The sequence below is a fragment of the Rhipicephalus microplus genome, chromosome 4 (assembly GCF_043290135.1).
Source record: "Rhipicephalus microplus isolate Deutch F79 chromosome 4, USDA_Rmic, whole genome shotgun sequence".
In the NCBI taxonomy this organism is placed as follows: domain Eukaryota; kingdom Metazoa; phylum Arthropoda; class Arachnida; order Ixodida; family Ixodidae; genus Rhipicephalus; species Rhipicephalus microplus.
The window spans coordinates 14,171,954-14,190,529 of record NC_134703.1 but is presented as its reverse complement, the minus strand read 5'-3'; positions in this window follow the sequence as shown (position 1 = coordinate 14,190,529).

Below are 18,576 nucleotides of genomic sequence, written 5' to 3'. Positions count from 1 at the left end.
ACAAGACCCCAGTTCTTTTTGCTATTCTGGGCGAGTTCCCTCATGACCTAATCCTCGGCCACGACTTTCTGAGCATGCATTGAGCCCTGATCGACTTTTTGTCTAGTTTGTTAGAATTCGAGCTTCCTGCTATACCTGACCTCACTATGGTATCGTCACCACGTTTATGTCTCGTCCAGTTTGTTCGCTTGTGCCCAGGTACCGCAACTTACGTCTCATTTAACGCAGACCCACTAGTAGGTGATGACGACTACATGATTACCCCCTCCTTGAACGTTGTTCTGAAGCGACGAGTAGCTGTGCCTCACTCTCTTGTGACTGTTTCTGCGAACAACGCTTGTACACCTGTCCTGAACTTTGGACGCTGTGCACAACTGCTTCCTGAAGGCATCACGCTGGGCACTCTATCACCTTCAGACGCAAACGACCCTGTTGCCCTGGTCCTTGATGTCCTACAGCCGCCTCTAGGCAGCCCTGTTTCTAGTCCAACACCTGATGACGCATTCGACAACATCATTGCCCCAAACCTGGACCCTTCTCAATGAATGGACCTTCGCCTTTTGTTGGCGTTATACCACAACGTGTTTTTTTATTTTGCTTCACCAAAACTTGAAAAAACATCTATGGTGACCCATATAATGGACACCGCAGACGCAAGACCTGTTCATCGACGCCCTTACCCTGTCTCGGCGACTGAACGCGGCGACATTCAAACAGAAGTTGACGAGATGCTCTCTAAGGACATCATCAAGCCATCTTCGATCTTTTGGGCGTCGCACGTGGTACTTGTAAAAAACAAAGATAACACCTGGCGGTTCTGCGTCGAATACCAGCACCTCAACAAAGTCACTAAAAAAGACGTCTACCCTTTGCCGCGAATGAACGACGCCCTTGATTCTCTTCTTGGCGCACGGTCCTTTACTTCTATCGACCTTCGTTCAGGCAATTGGCAAGTAGCTATAAATGAAAATGATCGGGAGAAGACCGCCTTTATTACACCCGATAGTCTGTATCAGTTTAAGGTCATGCCATTTGGGTTGTGCAACGCGCCATCAGCAACATTTGAGTTGCTGCATGATGGACTCGCTGCTGAGGGGTTTCAAGTGGTTCATATGTCTCTGCTACCTGAGACGATGTTATCGTTTTCTCTCCAACGTTCACCAGTCACCTGCAACGTCTGTCGGCTATTTCTCAAGTCTTTCGCACCACCAGTCTTCAACTCAACTCATCAAAATGCCGCTTTGGCCGCCGAGAGATCACCGTGCTTGGCCATCTTGTTGACGCTGTGGGTACACGACCTGATCCAGCAACAATACGCGCAGTCACCAACTTCCCTAATCCAGGTTCTTCCAAGGACGTTTGCTCGTTCCTCGGCTTGTGCTCGTATTTTCGCCGCTTTGTTAGCTATTTCACAGTCATTGCGCAGCCCCTCACATGTCTTTTGAAAAAGGACGTCCCTTTTTCTTGGAGACCTGACCAAGCATCGGCTCTTTCTCATCTCGTCGACCAACTCACGTCATCCCTTGTGTTGGCCCATTTCAACGACTCTGCACCTAGCAAAGTACGGACCGATGCCAGTGGTCATGATATCGGCGCTCTCCTCGGTCAAAATCAACGCGGCAATGACTGCGGTATTGCTGACGAAAGCCACCTCCTCACCGCAGCTGAGCGGAACTATTCTATAATTTAGATAGAGTGTCTTGCTCTTGTTTGGGCTGTCGGAAAATTTCGTACCTATATTTAAGGCAGACCCTTCACCATGGTAAGTGATCGCCACGCCTTAAGCTTGCTATCTTCACTCAAAGATCCGGCTGGTCGACTTGGTCGTTGGGCACTACGACTTCAAGAGTACACGTCCACTGTTGTCTACAGACAAGTCTGGCCGCTTTCATCAGGACGCCAACAGCCTTTCCCGCTATCCAGTCGACCCAGAAGGCTCTTCGGTGAACGATACCACTCCGCCTGTGCTTGTTGTAACTGATATGTTCAACATTTCTGATGAGCAACGAAGTGACCAGACTCTTCGTAACATTATCGACCACATCAACTCTACAGCTCCCGATCCATCCCTTCGGCTCTTTGTGCTACGCGACGGCAATTTGCTACTTCCTGAGCTCTTACTTGTGATTGCCGCATATGTTTGTTTCACTGTTCTAAACCAGCTTCATGACGTGTCGATGGCGGGGCACCTTGGCGTTTCCCGTACCTACGATCGAGCACACCGTTGGTTCTGCCAGCCAGGAATGCATAAGTCAGTACGTCGTTACGTGATCTTGTGCGATCCTTCTCGGTATCGGAAGAAGTCAACTCACCCACCTGCTGGCTGTATTCAATCACTCGACGTTCCATATAAACCGTTCAGGGACAGAGAAAAAACAACATCATAGCGACAGAGGAAATGTCACATCAAAGAGTAAAAGACACTAAAGTCTGTCTCTGAATGAGGCCAGTTGTCCGCAAAAAACGTAGCAAAGCTTTCAAAGCCTTCTGAGCTGAGGATGAGCTCGGCCAATGACCCAGAATCTTTTGTTCCGACAAAGGCTGATCATCCAGTCTATCCAGAGCTGCAGTCAGTGCTTGTCTTGGCGCGTTGAAATGGGTGCGATCACATAGAAGGTGCGCAATGGTTTCTTCGCCGCTGCAGTAAGTGCATGTAGAAGAGCTGGCCATTCCAATGAGTTAGGAGTATGCCTTCGTAAAGGCCACTTGAAGCCACGGGCGGCATAGAAGAGTCTCCTCAGCTAGAGATATCCCTGAGGGAAGACGAAGCTGCAGATCGGGATCCAAGTTATGCAGGCGCGCGTTTGTGAATTCTGTCGAGTTCCACTGTACCAGTGTGACATCACGTGCACGCAAGCGAACGAAGTCTTGTAGCTGCGTTGGTTCTTGAGAACGGGATGGCTGTGTATTGGGTACCGTCGTGCGCAGATCTAGCGGCCTCATCGGCGCGGTCATTGCCATATATACCGCAATTACCTGGTATCCACTGATACACTATGCTGTGCTGTTTCTTGATTGCCTGGTGGTGAAGAAGCCTTATTACAGCTACTAACTGTTCATTAGGTTCATGTCGAAAGGGTGACACAAGACATTGAAGAGCTGCCTTCAAGTCCGAGAAGATAGGCCAAGTTCCCGAAGGTTGTTCAACTATAAACTCCTGAGCTACACGTATGGTGGCGAGTTCTGCAACTGTCGACGATGTCAAATGCGATGCCATAAATTTAATTGTGATGCGCCTCGCGGGAATAACCACCGCCTCTGCTGAGCTTACTGAAGACACCGAGCCATCCGTGTAAATTTGAAGACGTCCGTTGTGCTTCTCTTGCAGGAAGAGTATTGTGGCCCGTTTCAGGGCTAGATGCGACAAATATATCTTAGTTTCGATGCCAGGAATTGTAAGAAGGGCATTGAGTGGGTGTAGGCACCACAATGGTAAAGGCGGTCATGCTGCATGCGTGAAGTGAAATGGAAGTATTGCGTTATGCTTAGCTACAGTTGCGCCAAACACTGAGTGTGCCCGAGAAGTTCGAAGTGAGGCGAGGTGATGTGATGGAAGCCGAGCGAAATGTCTTATGTGCATTCTCAAAGCGTCTACGCGAATGTATGCGTCGACTGGATAATCACGCGTAATGATGACTGGTCGCTGCTGTAGACGTGCATCTCGGGAGACCAAGGCTTATTCACAGTGCTTGGGCTTGGATCGACTGAAGGACGCGCAAGTTTGTTTTTCGGATCCCACAAAGCAGTGGTAAGCTGTAGCGCATATAACCGAGAAACAGAACATTGTAAAGTTGAAGCATTGCTCGTACCGATGCGCCCCACGTTTTTCCAGCAAAAAACCTCAGCACGTGGGTGAATAGGCCAAAAAACTCAGTGGGACAGTCACCACCAAAATACCCAATTTATACCAGGATCTCTTGTCCTCCTGCGGTGTCCAGCACGCCGTATTCGGCTGTCTGAGAAGCTACTATTCCCGTACTCCGGACCATACCGTGTGCACCGCCATGTGACCGACGTCACGTACGAAATCGAAAAATTGTCTTCGTCCTCGTTCACGCGACCCCACACTGACATCGTTCACGTTGTCCGCCTGAAGCCTTATCACACATATGACTCCGCCAACGCACATATATAGTGACGACTTTAACTACCTTCTTTCTCTGGCTGCACCCTCGGTGCCTTCGCCATTGGAGGGTAATGGTGTTTGCCGCTCACCTACAAAACAAAGAAGTGAAAGACTAGGTGTGCCTGCTCTCGCCATCTTGGTTGTTTTGACTGCACTACTATGGACTGTGAATATTGTAAATAATATGACCGTTTTCTGTCATTCCCCAACGTAACAAGATATATATATTGAGAGAGAGAAATAGAGAGGGAAGGCAGGGAGGTTAGCCAAGCTTGGCTCGGTTGACTATACCTGCGCTTGGGGTAGGGAAAGGGGGAATAATGATAAGAAAAGAGATTGAAAGAAAAAAAGAAGAGTAAGAAAGAGACAGATAATTAGCTCGAGACAACAGGGCACGGTTTATAGTTTACTGGAAAGAAACCAGTGTTTCCTGGGGTGAGACGGGACAAAACCACCGAGAAAAAAAATATCAAGGCCTCCGAACGCCGATGCGACGTCACGCTAGCGAGATGGGCCGGACCGTTGGCTTCGACGCGTCTAGGTTTGTCGCGCTTGCAGGTAGTCACTTTGCGAGTCGCTGTTTATGGCTTCGAAAATTTTGCGCTGTCCTCCAAGTTTATACAGCACTGTATATGCTTCGGCCTCAACGCAAAACACCTATTCTGAACGCAAAAAATAAGTACTTCGTGCGGGTACACCGCAATCTACACCATCATAAGAAGCGTCATTCTCTTACCCTTAGGATAATGTGCTAAAAACATTGTTTTTGTGTGTATCGTAACATTACATCTCTTATTGTGCTTTTGGGCGTGAATGCTTGACAAAGGCTATAGAAAGCAAACTCTGTCACTTCAGTCGTAGACTGGCGCGACTACGAAAGAGAACAGCACAGTGAAGGCACATAGTATACTTTGTACACAAATTATAAAAACTCCATTCTTCAAGAATAGTTGAAAGCATGTATTTGCATAGATCAAGTGTATTTTCACATTTTGTAAATCAGGGCTAGACACAAGAGTATCATCATCATCATCATCATCATCATCATCATCACCATCAGCCAGACTACGTCCACTGCAAGACAAAGGCTTCTCCCATGTTCCGCCAGTTAACCCGGTCCTGTGCTTGCTGCTGCCAATTTATACCCACAAACTTCTTAATATTATCTGCCCACCTAACCATCTGTCTCCCCCTAACCCGCTTGCCTTCTCTGGGAATCCACTTAGTCACCCTTAATGACTCGCGGATATCCCGTCTACGCGCTACATGCCCAGCCCATGTCCATCTCTTCTTCTTGATTTCAACTATGATATCCTTAAACCCCGTTTGTTCCCTAATTCACTCTGCTCTCTTCTTGTCTCTTAAGGTTACACCTACCATTATTCTTTCCATTGCTCGCTGTGTCGTTCTCAAGTATGAAGGTTCATTTTATTGGTGTACATTTTGTCAGAATAGCGCCATGCACAAATGATTCGCACAAAACGATCTTCAGCCTTCTTGTACTATCCCTGATCGCTTTTTTATTTCAATCCACCCTGTTTGCTGCTCACTTTGCTCATCATAAAATGTTGATATAATGGCGAAGACCCAACAAAAGACAAAGTTTCTCCCATCAGTGCAAAATTAAAGTGGCCAATGAATAAATGCGGTCACATGGAGAGCTCCAATGATAAACTACCATAATGCGCTTCAACGATAATATTTAAGATGAACAAAATGCAATTTTTCATAAGATGATGTGCGCAAGTGAAGCCTAGCTACAGCACACAATTTTTACATGGTTTCTGTCAGAAAAAGCATACAAATAAGTTCCAAAAAACAGAGCATCATGAATAAAACATAAAGAACGAGAAACAGCTCTCATGTCTTTAAGGTCTTTAGCTTTCGCTCATTCTTGACATTACGCGTTTGTCGTTTTCTGCGTGGCACAAGTTGTTCAGCAGTGTATTCGCTGCAGTACTTACAACATGCTCCATTACTTCCTGTTTAGAATGAATACAATTGTTTCCACATTCATATATCTGCCTTATTCACACATGGTAGTTTGCACCCGACAGTTACCGATACTTTTCGAAGCGATCCTCTGAACAGTCAGTTTGTAATTTGCCCAAAAGAACGTACTCAAAATGAAGCTCTTCCAAGCAGTGTATGGCTAGTTCGTGCTAGGGGGGGGGGGGGGGGTAATGTGGCTGAAAGGTGTGCGCGTTTCACATATAAGGTGGCCGTTGTCATGTCTGAGGCTCTCCCGGGGATCAAGCCACTCAACTATTTTTTGCAAGAAGTCGAGCTGTGGACACAACGATGATACTATTAGCCCTTGCAAATTATATCTCGCAACTGCTGCCCTTTTTTTAGCGTCTCTACGTTAACAATGTTCCACCAAGTCAATATGGTGTCAATGTACTCAGATGTTTCTTTAGCATGTTGGAATGTGGCGGTACTGAAAGCAGGCAACAGTAGATGAGTTCAAAACCTTTAGTCCAACCTAAAGTCCTGTCATTTCTTGTTGGAGGGGTTCAGCACTTTCAAAGCGAGAGTTGGCGCTAACTTCAAGAGCTCGTGCTTTTCAGCTTCGTGGAACTCTCACAATACCTTGAAAGACGCTGTATCTTTAGTTCAGCCGCTATACTTTCTGGTTCAGGAAGGCACGTGCATTTTCCAATGTTTTGTTGATTGAACCGGTTATTTCTCATACACTTTAATATGTGAATTGGGTCCAACATGAAAAACAGAGGACGCGATGAGTCAGCAGGATGCTGGTAAACAATGCTGACACTTGCGGGATTAGCGAAGAAGGACATAGCTTTTCTGTTTACGAAGTTATTGTCTGAGATCACTGTGATTATTCTAAAACCAGGTGCCTCGAGATCAAGAATAAGCTTCCGGAGAAAGTCATGTAGTGTCTTAGCATCAATTTGCGCCAAGGGAAGAATGTGTACAACATCCTTGTTTGGAGAAAAAAGGCTCTTTATCATAAATACATGCGCAGTCTTTGCTGCAATCGATGAATTTGGCGCAGCGCAAGTTAAAAAGCCAACCTTGTAATAAAAAAGGAGACTGCAGATCAACCTCATCAAACCTTAATGTCACAGTCTTTTCATGATCTTTAAGTGCGCTTACAATTGTATTGGCATAAGGAAGAAAGCTAGCTTCTTGCTGCTCCTTCACTGGGTTAATATCACATGATGAACACAGTCTCCTGATATTACCAGGATGTGGCGTCTTAAGAAGATCGAATTTCTCAAGAATATATGCATGAGGGAAAATGGTGAACAAAAGGCTGGAAAAAACAACAAATTTGGGGGATAACGGCTGGCATTATTCAAAACGAGATCAACTTGACTTTTCAAGAATTTAAGCACCTCCAAATGCCACTCTCGCAACTAGCATGCGAAATGTACCCCGCTTACTTGCCCTAGTAACGTCGACACCAATCTCGGTAGATGACGGGCTTTCTTGATATCTTCGTGAACAGATGCGAACCAATTCTTTCGCGAGGGCGGGAGGGGGGGAGCGAACCTATTTTACTCGTCAGCCACATATATATTATTCGGCTGAACTTTTCTTTGGCGTTTCCAGTACGGCAAAACCAGAAAATTTAAAAATATTTGTCACAATCATCGGCTCACAGCAGCTTCGACAGAGCAGGAATTAAGCTGTTCATTTTCGGCGAAAGAAAATGATTTTGCCGAAAAAGCAAAAGCTCTGATTGGTTCATAAAACGATTGCTCGTTCCCATCCATAACAAAGCGGGCAAAGTATACATAACAAATCAGTATATGCTTTCTCGCCTTGTTCTGTAGCCTGCTTTGCAATGCGTGGTACAACGCGCGAAAATGTCGCATAGGTGGTCCGCAAGGCAGAGAGCCTTCAAGGAAAATCTTCACAGCAGAAATGTTGAAAAGTTTTGCTATATTAAAACATTGCCTGTAAACATTTTCGTTTTTTTGTAACATTCAGTGATTACTATGGCGAAGGAACATTTCGCCTTATTTGTTAGTTTCCCCAGCGTTCAGCTGAAAGTGACCACTGTCGAAAGGGGGGTGGGGGGGTTTAAGCCCTCCTAACTTTCCTCAGTTGGGAGGCTCGCGCCTCCCTTGCAACCCCGGCTGATACGCCTATGCTTGCCAGTCTGATCAATGATATCTAGCACTATCTTCATATCTCTTAAGTCCCATATATTCTCAGAAACTATCACATCACCCCAATTTCTCACGACCATTTCACTAAAAAATTCTTCAATGTAAAGGTCAGTTGACACAATCACTGAAGTGCGGATGTTTGGAGCGGAATGGAGAGCCAAGTCCAAAAAGTAAACCTTGGAGCCATTGTGGTTTACAGTCCAGGAGTCTGAATGCCAAATCCTGGCAAGGCGTTGAGCAAGTCTGCAAAACTACAGAGGTAATTTTTGGTTTTCTTTTCTGCTTGCGTTTGCAGCGAAAGCATTATTGCATTGTGCAAACAAGCGGCTTCCAATAACGCTCTTTTCACATCCCGTGCTTCCAGAACGCATGCTTGCGAACGCGATAAGTAGGCAGGGCAGTTGGGAAACAAGCTCGGCACAGCAGTTTGCTTCGGACGACTGTTTTTAGGGTAATTTCTACAATTTTTTCTGTCTCCCCCACCAAACCTCCTAGGACAGTCACCTTCAAGTGAGGCCTGGGAGAGAATCCTCACGACCACAAGCCTGGACACCCAGCTCCGGGCCATCAAACGCGCTGACGAGGTGGCGACCAGGCATGGCCTGACAGCCCTCGCCACTTAGGAAACCGTCAGCTGCCTTAATAAAGTTGTTTACTACTGTCTTCACGCCTGTGTAAGATGTCGTCTTCAAGTAATCCGAACGCAAGAAATGCTTTTCACAGAGTTGAAACAAAATAAAAAGATGTTAGAAACATGAGATGGACCAAAACGCAGAACAAGCGTGCCGACGAATGCGCAATCCCCATCTAGCGTGCAACCATCAACGGATACATAGGACACTATGCTAACGAAATCCATATATCTGAAAACCCTGATAAACAACGCAGATAATGAATGCTTACCACAGTGTACTTCGTTGGAAAGAAGTCCTCCAAAGAAGAGCTCTAGTTCACGCTGCCCGCATGATTGGGTCTGAAACAAACCTGTGCACTCGTACACTTGGCCCTCCATCATAATTTGACTAGCAGTTTGGTGCACAGCAACAGCCAGTCATTGTTGTGCTTCAGTGGATGACCATGGGAATCGTTAACCCCGCGCACGTGAGATATTGCAAGCGCGTATGCGATGCAGCGCATGCGATGCAGACGCGCGTGTTCCTTCTACGGAACGCGTGCGTCTTTCCAATCCGGCCGTGGCTCTACATTCGGCCGCTGTAGTGTTTCAGCCTAGGAGAAAACTTTTTTCACAGCGCGGCGTGGGTTTGTTGCGTTCACAATGCGGTGGGCGTCGCTTTGACTACTTCCTTACTCCCCTTCCCCATTCTAACACTGTGATCTCACTTCACTGTCTTGACAGGAGGAAGTGATTTGGAGGCCTTTATATTTTTTCTAGATGACTTTGGGCGGTGCGATGCTCGAAGCGGAGCAGGGACGACCGAGTACTGAAGTGCAAATGCCATGGTGGGGCCTCCAACAGTGCACAGGGCACCGACCAGGCTGTCGACAAGGAATAGTGGGCTGGTCAGGCTCGTGCGAACGTCGCCGCCGATAGAACACCGGCATCAGCGTTTTGTTCTGGCTGGCGTGCCGGCAGGGGTGGTCGTGTCGATGGACGCGAAAACACTGGTGGTGGTAGAAACATTTATTGCCACGTTAGAACGCGGGAGCCGAGCCCTCTCAAGGCACGTGGGCGCTCCCTCACGGTGAGAAGGCATCCTTAAACCCCGTGCCTAAATAACGGTAACGCGTGCACTACGGGTAGATACGCCCACGGCAAGTTGTAGGTCATTGCGTCGGGACAACCTAGTAGGCGCATGCGCCGTCTTGAAGGCCATGGCTGCAAAAGAATGACTGCATAGCAGGACGCCTGAAGAAGGGCCGTTCTGCTTTACGTCGAACGTTATGATTGCTTCTATGCGCTGTCACGGGTGGTAGACATGCAGCAGCAATTGGCGTCGTCACTCATGTCACCAACGAGCCTGCGTTGCGGACACGCCTGCGTTGCCGTCCAGCGTCAAAGGCTCCGGGGGATGGCTGGGGAGCCCAGAAGTCATGGCCTCTGCTGGAGGGTTGAATGCCGTGCCCGTGCTCGTAGGAGCAGCCTGGTGATTATCCGCCTGCGTGGAAGTTACAAAACGTGTGGTCTGTCCTGCTGTTGGCCAAGCTGCCACGTAGTCCTCGGTCATTGTAGCAGCATCTCCCCGAAAGCTTGGTCGTAGCATGTCACGGGCAGGAACTTCAGCTGTGGGATACGTCGAGGTAGATGATAGTGGCTGATTGAAAGACATACAACGCGTCCAGGTCGGTTCAGGAGTCACCTTCAGACATCGTCGACGGCGGTGCCTCCGTGATCGGGGGGCGAATAGCGAGCATGACCCTGTACGTAGTTGCTGCAGGCTCCAAGGCGTGTGATGAGGTTGCCATCGTGGAGCCGGACCTTCCTGAGTCGTCTCGGGTGGAGGAGGTCGAGGAAGACGTACAGGCAGCAGGCACGTGTGACGGACCGGTGTTCGCGGGCTCCAAGTGTGCGCACCTCTCGCTGGTGAGACCAGTCGAAGTGAGAGCGTCTTCGTGGTCAGTTGCAAGATTGGATGTTCCTGCAACCGGATCTTAGGTAGAAGGAGCCGTAGCAAGGGTAGCGAGGTCGCGGTCAATGAACGGTTGCGGGCCGGTTGGTAGCGTGCGCTGCGACACAGTGGTGACCCCGAAGTCGCGGGACCCCGGAAGCGGGCGGCACGTGAGGTCTTAGCAGGCGACCAGCGCAGTGTAGAGGGCGTCATATGGATGCGGGCTTGTGGTCTATTTTGAAGCAAGGGGCAGCGCGTCCAGCAAGATGGCGTGCTTAAGAGGCAGGTCCAAGACGCCACTCACAGCGAGAACGGTGACGAGGTGCATAAGCAGTGCCTCTAGGGTCGGGTGGAACGGCGGCACTGGCGGGCAGAGTGGCGGAAGCGCGGTAGCTCGCCGAAGGGCGTGTCCTTCAGGTCACCACTGTACCTGCGAGAGAGACGTGAGACGACGTCGAAAGTGGCCGACGAGCTTGCCATACTCGCCACTTTATTCGTCGGGGCTGAACCGTGCCGGTCAGACCCGATCCGACGCCCACTGCCATTCCGGGGCTATAAAGATAATTTAATCACTGACAATGACATCAGAAAATATTATCACTTGGGACGTAGGCAATTCCCACTGTCGCACGCAAAATTGAACAGGGCTCAGGCAGTCACGCTACGTTTGCTGCAAACCGGAGGTTACCCCACTCCGTATTTTCTACATGAAATTCTCCCTCACAGTGAAATTCAAGACAAGTGTCACATGTGCGATGACATATTGGGTCAGACAAATGCTGGCGGGCTGTCCCGCGACTCTCGCCGACCCCGAAGAACAATGGCTTTACTGGCAGACGATGGTGCGAAGCGCGTCTTATCAAGACCAACTACGGGCAGTCCAGAAGGTCCACGATGACGCCACAGGGCTCGGCCTGACAGTACCGACGTGGACGCGGCCCACCTTGGTCTGAAAACACCGGGCTTCAGGACACAAATAAAGTTTTGTGAATGAATGAATGAATGAAGTGGAGCGGTGGCGGCTGATTATGATGAAAATGAGCCTTTTGATCTGCTGGCACTCGCCCACAAAGGGGTATCAGCCAAGAACCGGATGGCAGGGTCATCAAGTTAATTAGTTATGAATTTCAAATCATTACATAGAATTTTAGTATAAAGGAGCCAGCGCCCGTCAAGCCAAGCGCGTGAACTCGTTCTCTTCTCGTGCAGCTCGAGCTACGCGTGAGCTGCGCGACAGGCGCGGTGCTGTGAGTATGAAATGATGATGATGATGATGAATGGTAATGATGATGACCCTACAAGAAGTTCGAAAATATTTCGCGCTAATAATCGTTTTCACGCGCTCATGGTTTAAACACGCTATTCATTACGCAGGACGCAACCCAATTCGAAAGTTTAAGACACAAGCCAGTTCGAACATTATCTATTAAATTGTAGCCATCCACAATTTGAGCTTCTTGAATAACATCATAAGTCATGTGATAAAAAGTACGCACTAAATGGTTCAAGTGCACACAAGAACCGTATATCGCTATCGGGTTCGACTCTTAAAGGTGAACATTAAGGTCCCCAAATTTTTATCTCTATGGTTTTACGGCACCTGGGTGTTTGGGCAATTCTTAATTGATTGTGTCATGCGCACCTCCCACCTAGGTTTTTTTTCGTTATGTACCAGTGGGAGACCGCGCTGCTAAGCTCAAGCATCGAGGACCAACTACAGGTCATCAGGCAAGCCGAAGATGCCGCTAGGGCCCAAGGACTCCTAGCTGCCATCTAAGGGAGGGGAGTCAACTCCTCTAACACTTGCCGTTTCAATAAAAGTTGTTTCTCTCTCTCGTTATGTACCATCATCGGCAAATGTAACTGGAACAGTGGCAGGCCTTCGCGATGGCGTAGAGCAAACCATCCAGCTATGTGCCAGCTATGCCTCTTGACATATGCGCGTGCGCATACTTCAAAGCCACGGTGTAAGAATATACAGGTGTTGACACTCTCCCCGCAACGCCTTGAAAAGCGCAATCTCAGTGCGTTCAGAAAATGTTCGGCCCGTTATCAGTTATCTAGCAGCATCAGCGGTGCACGTCCTAGATTGCGCTTAAACGCTAAAACAAGTGGTGTCGTCGCCTTGGCGGCACGGTTGGCAGAAACGCGCTTGCTGCGGATTTTGTTGTTGGCATGTGTGACCACGCAGTTTCGGAGCCACGCAGTTTCGAAATGCGTATGTGTGTGCTCATGCCAAAATGAGTATGCGCATGCGCATGCCATGAAATGTCTGCGCGCGCACATGCAAAAATGCGTAGCGCAAGCTCACGCCCCAGCGCCTATGCGCGTGCGCATGAAAAGAGGCGTTTGCGCGTTCCGAAATGCGTATGCGCGTGCGCATGCCCAAATGCGTATGTGTGTGCTCAAGCCAAAATGCGTAGGCGCGTGCGCATCACAAAATGCATATGAACGTGCGCAAGCCAAAATGCGGGTGCGCTCGCGTATACATAAATGCCTTTGTGCGTGTGCATGCCAAAATGCGTATGCGCGTGCGCATGCAAGAAGGCGTATGTGCGTGCGCATGTCAAAATCCATTTGAGTGAGCGCATGCCAAAATACGTATGCGCGTGCGCATGCCAAAGTTGAAGATAAGCATTGAACCGAAAGTAGCGTAAAAGAGGATGTGTCATATTGCTATCCACCTTTCGACGAACACAAGTGTAGTGGCAAGGGTACAAGCGGCCGACGGGCCCATGTCAAACTCACCACTTTATTCGTCTGGGCTGAAATCGGCGGCGATATCCAGATTCCGTAAAGTCAGGCGCGTAAACTCGTTCTTTTCTCGCGCAGCTCGAGCTATGCATGAGCTGCGCGAGAGGCGCGGCGCTGTGGCTATGAAATGATGATGATGATGATTTGCGATGATGATCACGCTACAGATTACTGCCCTCTGCAGAAATGAACCCGTAATCAAAACAATGAGGGCATGTATACAAAAGTGTGCAGATCGACAAGCTAAAGGGTGCGTAAGAAATCCAGGTCGTCAACGGGAATGGACTATCGGCAACCAGTGTGTCTGTGGCGGGCGACACTGGGAAGAGTGCAGACGTCGAAGGACACTCCATGACACCGTGGTCACAGGCAAATGGGAACCATAATGACGTGGTGCGGTCACTCGAGAGCACACCTCGTGTCGGGAACGCTCGCTGCTGGCAAAGGTTGCTGCAGGTGGAGCCGTGAAAAGGTGCCGAAGAGGCTGACCCGGTCATAAAGCCGAGGCGAAGCAAAGTCACGTAAAAAAAATATTTTTAGGTGCGAAGCTCCTTAAAGCGGCACCCGTTTGTCCCACATAGTCGTAGTCGTAGTGTGTAAGCAGTGTTACATTTTGACCTGCAAGTTGGTGCCGGTGGAAGATTTCTCCTGTGCTTTGTTGAACAATAAAAAGTTCACGGCGTGCGTGTTAACTAAAAGCCGAATGTTCCTGTCTCTCATTCCCCATTAGCAGCCATTGGCATGTACATTGAGCACTATCTGACAAGAAAGGTTTGCTTCGTTATACTCGCTGGGCATAACCTCCTTGATATTAGAAAGGTTTAGTGAGCGTTGGGCCGCAGTGCCATGAATACAGTGAACTAGTATGTACCGTGAACTCGAGGTGGTTAAAGATAGGAAGTAGACCCGAAGCGCCAGCCGTCCGCTGGACGGCGGTGCTTCTGATGGCGGAGCAGAATGTCCGCTGGATGGCGGTGCTTCTATATGGGGAATATATGACGAAAAGATGCGAGATGATGGTACTTGGAATGTTGAATAAATGGACGAACGGACACACAGACATATGCATGGATGGACGCATGAACGGACGCAGGGGCGGACGCACGAACAGATGCGCGGACGGACGGATGGACGCATGGACGGTCACACAGACGGACGCATGGACGGATGAAAGCAAAAACGAATGGACGGACGAATGCTTCACCCCATTCTCCATCATTCACTCCGTGGATATGCTGCCATTTTTTTCTAGGTGGCTTTTGCCGGGGGCGGTGCCACGAAGGTACCAGTACTGACACTACTAAGGCCCCTCCCGGCGCCACTGTTTTTATGATAAATGTTTACGAACTCTCACAAATTTCCATTGTATTGGTGTTTTAAAGTTTCTTCCTAAATTTCTTCAAACTTAACGGTAATAATGGCAGCATTTATGATTATAGGTAATCACTCCGCCGCGGTGGTGTACTGGATAAGGCACTCGGCTGCTCACTCGTAGGTCGCAGGATCGGATCCTGGTGGCGACGGCTGCATTTTTGTTGGGGGCGAAAATGCTGTAGGCCCATGGGCTCAAATGTAAGTGCACGGTAAAGAATTCCAGTTGGCTGAAATTTCCGGAGCCCTCCACTGCATGCGGCGTCTGTAATAATCATATGGTGGTTTTGGGACGTTTAACCCCCATATCAATCAATCAGTATCATGCATATAGGCAAAGACTAAACTTCTGGAGCGGACATTTTGGTATGTGGTAAACGTTAATTGCCCAACGAAGTAATGTAATCGACTGAAGCATAGATTAAAGCCTGATTTTTTATCACATGGTGTCTCGTGATTTTTGGTCCTGGCACGAACTGTTATGTAATGTTGTGCATTTCAGTTTTTTGGCTCGTTGTTACATGGTGTTACGTAAATTTGAGTCACGTGACAGAAAGCTTTTGTTTGTTTTTTTGCACTGGACAAATGGGCACCTGGGTTGTAGCAGCTAGGCAGAAGCAGTGGACAGTGGACGAGGCGAGCACTACTGGTTTATGATGATGATAATTTCTGTTAGCACTACCTGGCGCATCGAGAAGTTAAAAGAGTGGCGCTATCACAACGTTGCGGGAGTCCAGGAGAAAAGAAAGCTCATCAATTGATTTGATGATTGAAATGTAGAGTTTAACGTCCCAAAATCACCATATGAATATGAGAGACGTCGTAGTGGAGGGATTCGGAAATTTTGACCATCTGGGGTTCTTTAACGTACGCCCAAATAAAGCTCATCAATCAGCTATGTGTTTTCTCGGCCACCCTGCATCGCCTGTCTGCACAAACGATTGTTGTAAAAAGAAAAACAAGATTCACGTACAATATATCCCTCATGGCTTAACTAAAAGGAAGAATTCTGTAGCACGGACCATGAAACAAACTATTTCAAAAACCCTTTTTTTTACAACGAACAAAATGAAAACAATAAAACGATGATATTTTGAAAGGAAATCAATGGCAACTATATAGCGATAAAAAATTTCCGTAGTTTGTGAAATGAACCCGCCATGTTCAAAAAACTCGGCTGCTGACGCGCAAACCCGTGGGAATGAATCCCGGCCGAAACGGCCGCATTTTCGATGGAGGCGAAATTGTTTGAAGTCATGTGTGCCTAGATTGAGTTGCACGTCGATGAGCCCCAGGTGGTTAAAATTTCCGGAGCCCTCCAATATGGCGTCTCTGATAATCATATGATGGTTTCGAAACGTTAAACCCGAACAATTGTATTATATTGATATAACATTGTTTTTGTACTACATAGCTGCTTCGCTTCGTGCAGTTAGGCTTTACTTGTAAACTAATATTACGGAGACAAAGAAAAACAACATATTGCTGTTGCTGGCATAACGATCAAACTAATTCAGTATGATAATTTATAAAGACAAACTGCTAGTTGTAAAGTAACCATTATTACGCGGCATTCAGTAATAGTGCCTTCCCCTTTCCTTCATCATCGTGGCACCAAGGTGTGCCCACTAATCGATGGTACCTTGCTTCCTGCTTTTCTATCTTTGTCTAATTCTCCGACCCATAACTCAACGTTTGAAACAGTGACCTGTTGCTATCTCTCCTATCTCTGTTTCTATAGTAACAGGTCAAGAGGTCAAGTGCAAAGGTTACATTTGGATTTTGCATATAAAGAACTCATGTAATTTTAATGCATTTCCGTATTCAGCGAGTGATAACACTCAGAATTGATAGTCATAAAAAAATTGCTTGTCTTCTGGCGTTAAGCTTGCGAGTTGCGTGGTCACCTCACCTTTGCAATGTTTGCGTGAATCAGTTTTTTTTTTCCTTTTTTGTCACGTGCGATTTTAGCCCTTTTTTTAGTCTGGAAACCTAGACACGCATTCAGCTTGTTGGGCTTACTGGCGACTAGAGGAGCCATAGTCGCGCTTTGCATGTAGATATAAAATTGGCAGATCCCACGTACAGTGGGTATCGATGATATGCGAAGCACGAATGAGGAAGGGTGATAGGTCACTTTAAAATCAGCACAACGTTAAGAGGCGGAGGTTGATTATGCCGCACATGACTTCCAGGGCATGATTACCATGTTTGAACGTTTCGTTTACCTTCGTCATCTATTAACGTCACCTGATACCCACTTTGGTTTACATGAAGCTAGCGAAACGGCCGCCAGCGTGCTATGAGCGTAGCATGTCGTCATGTTTTACATAAAATTTATATCATGATTATCATATTTGAGCCTGTCATTTAGATGTACCTTTCATTGACGTCACGTAATATCAACTTTGGTATATGTGAAACAAGTGTAACGGCCGCGAGAACGTAATGAGCGTAGCATGTAGTCATGTTTTACATGAAACGCATATTTTTATTATCCGGTTTGGACGCGTCATTTACCTACATCGTCTATTCACTTCCCGTGATACCAAATGTGGTACACGTGGAGCCAGCGCAACGGTGGCGAGCGCGTCATGAAGAACCAAATATACTCCGACGCAACGTTACGCACGCGCAGGCTGGGCGCAGCGACGCCACGCCTGCAAAGCGCGAGTACTCTGTAGTGTGACGCCAGGCGCAGCCAGCACGACCAGCGTCCGTCGGCGAGGCCCGGTGACAAGCGGCGCGAAAAGCGACATGCTGCATTTCGCGCCGACGACGTTATTTAGACAGCACCGCATCTGCTTCTGTGCGTGACGGAGGGACGCCGTGTGTGCTCAAACGCGCATGCGTCAAAGCGACGCAGCGCGGCGTGCGCCTGCGAGTGCATGGCATGCACAAGGAAGGCCAGTGGGCAGATCCATTGATCTCTACTAAGGTACAGTGTACTAGAAGGGGGCAGTGGAATGAACGACGCGGCCGCGCCGCATCTCAGCTGATTTTCCGGCGGGTGACAGTAGCGGGGGCGTTGTTGTCCCATTGTACTGAAGACCTCAGGAGCGTCTGCATTGGAAGAGCGCGCTCCGTAGCCTACGAAAGCATGTAATTGCGCGTATTTAGCGCGTTTAATGCGTTTCTGAGCCTTTATCAGTGGACGCACCTGCTACGTGCCATGGTGTATAGGTGTGAATATGCAGGCACGCCAAAATTGCGTCATTACATTCACTGTTTCAAGAGCCTGCCAACTCACGAAAAATGTCAATTAGAATTTGCACGGATCGGCCTAGCTTCTTCATCAAGCAGCACTTTGAGCTGCGGTACATCATAAGTGGCTACTGGTGAACAACAAAGAGAGGAGAAGTATCAAAACCGCGATTAAATCATACGCTCGTTTTGTCGGTATAGTCTCTACGATATCCAGAGCACAGTGTTCCTCGTATGAGCCTACATGCGCTCGATTGTTTCACGAGAAACCTGAGTATAAGTAACGTTGTCGCAACATTTATATCGGTGACGACTCAGTTTTATCATGCCAGTTTTGCGGAAGATAATAATTATTGCTTTCTGAAATGCTTATTCCATATTAAACATAATAAAAACAACACACAAGCATAAG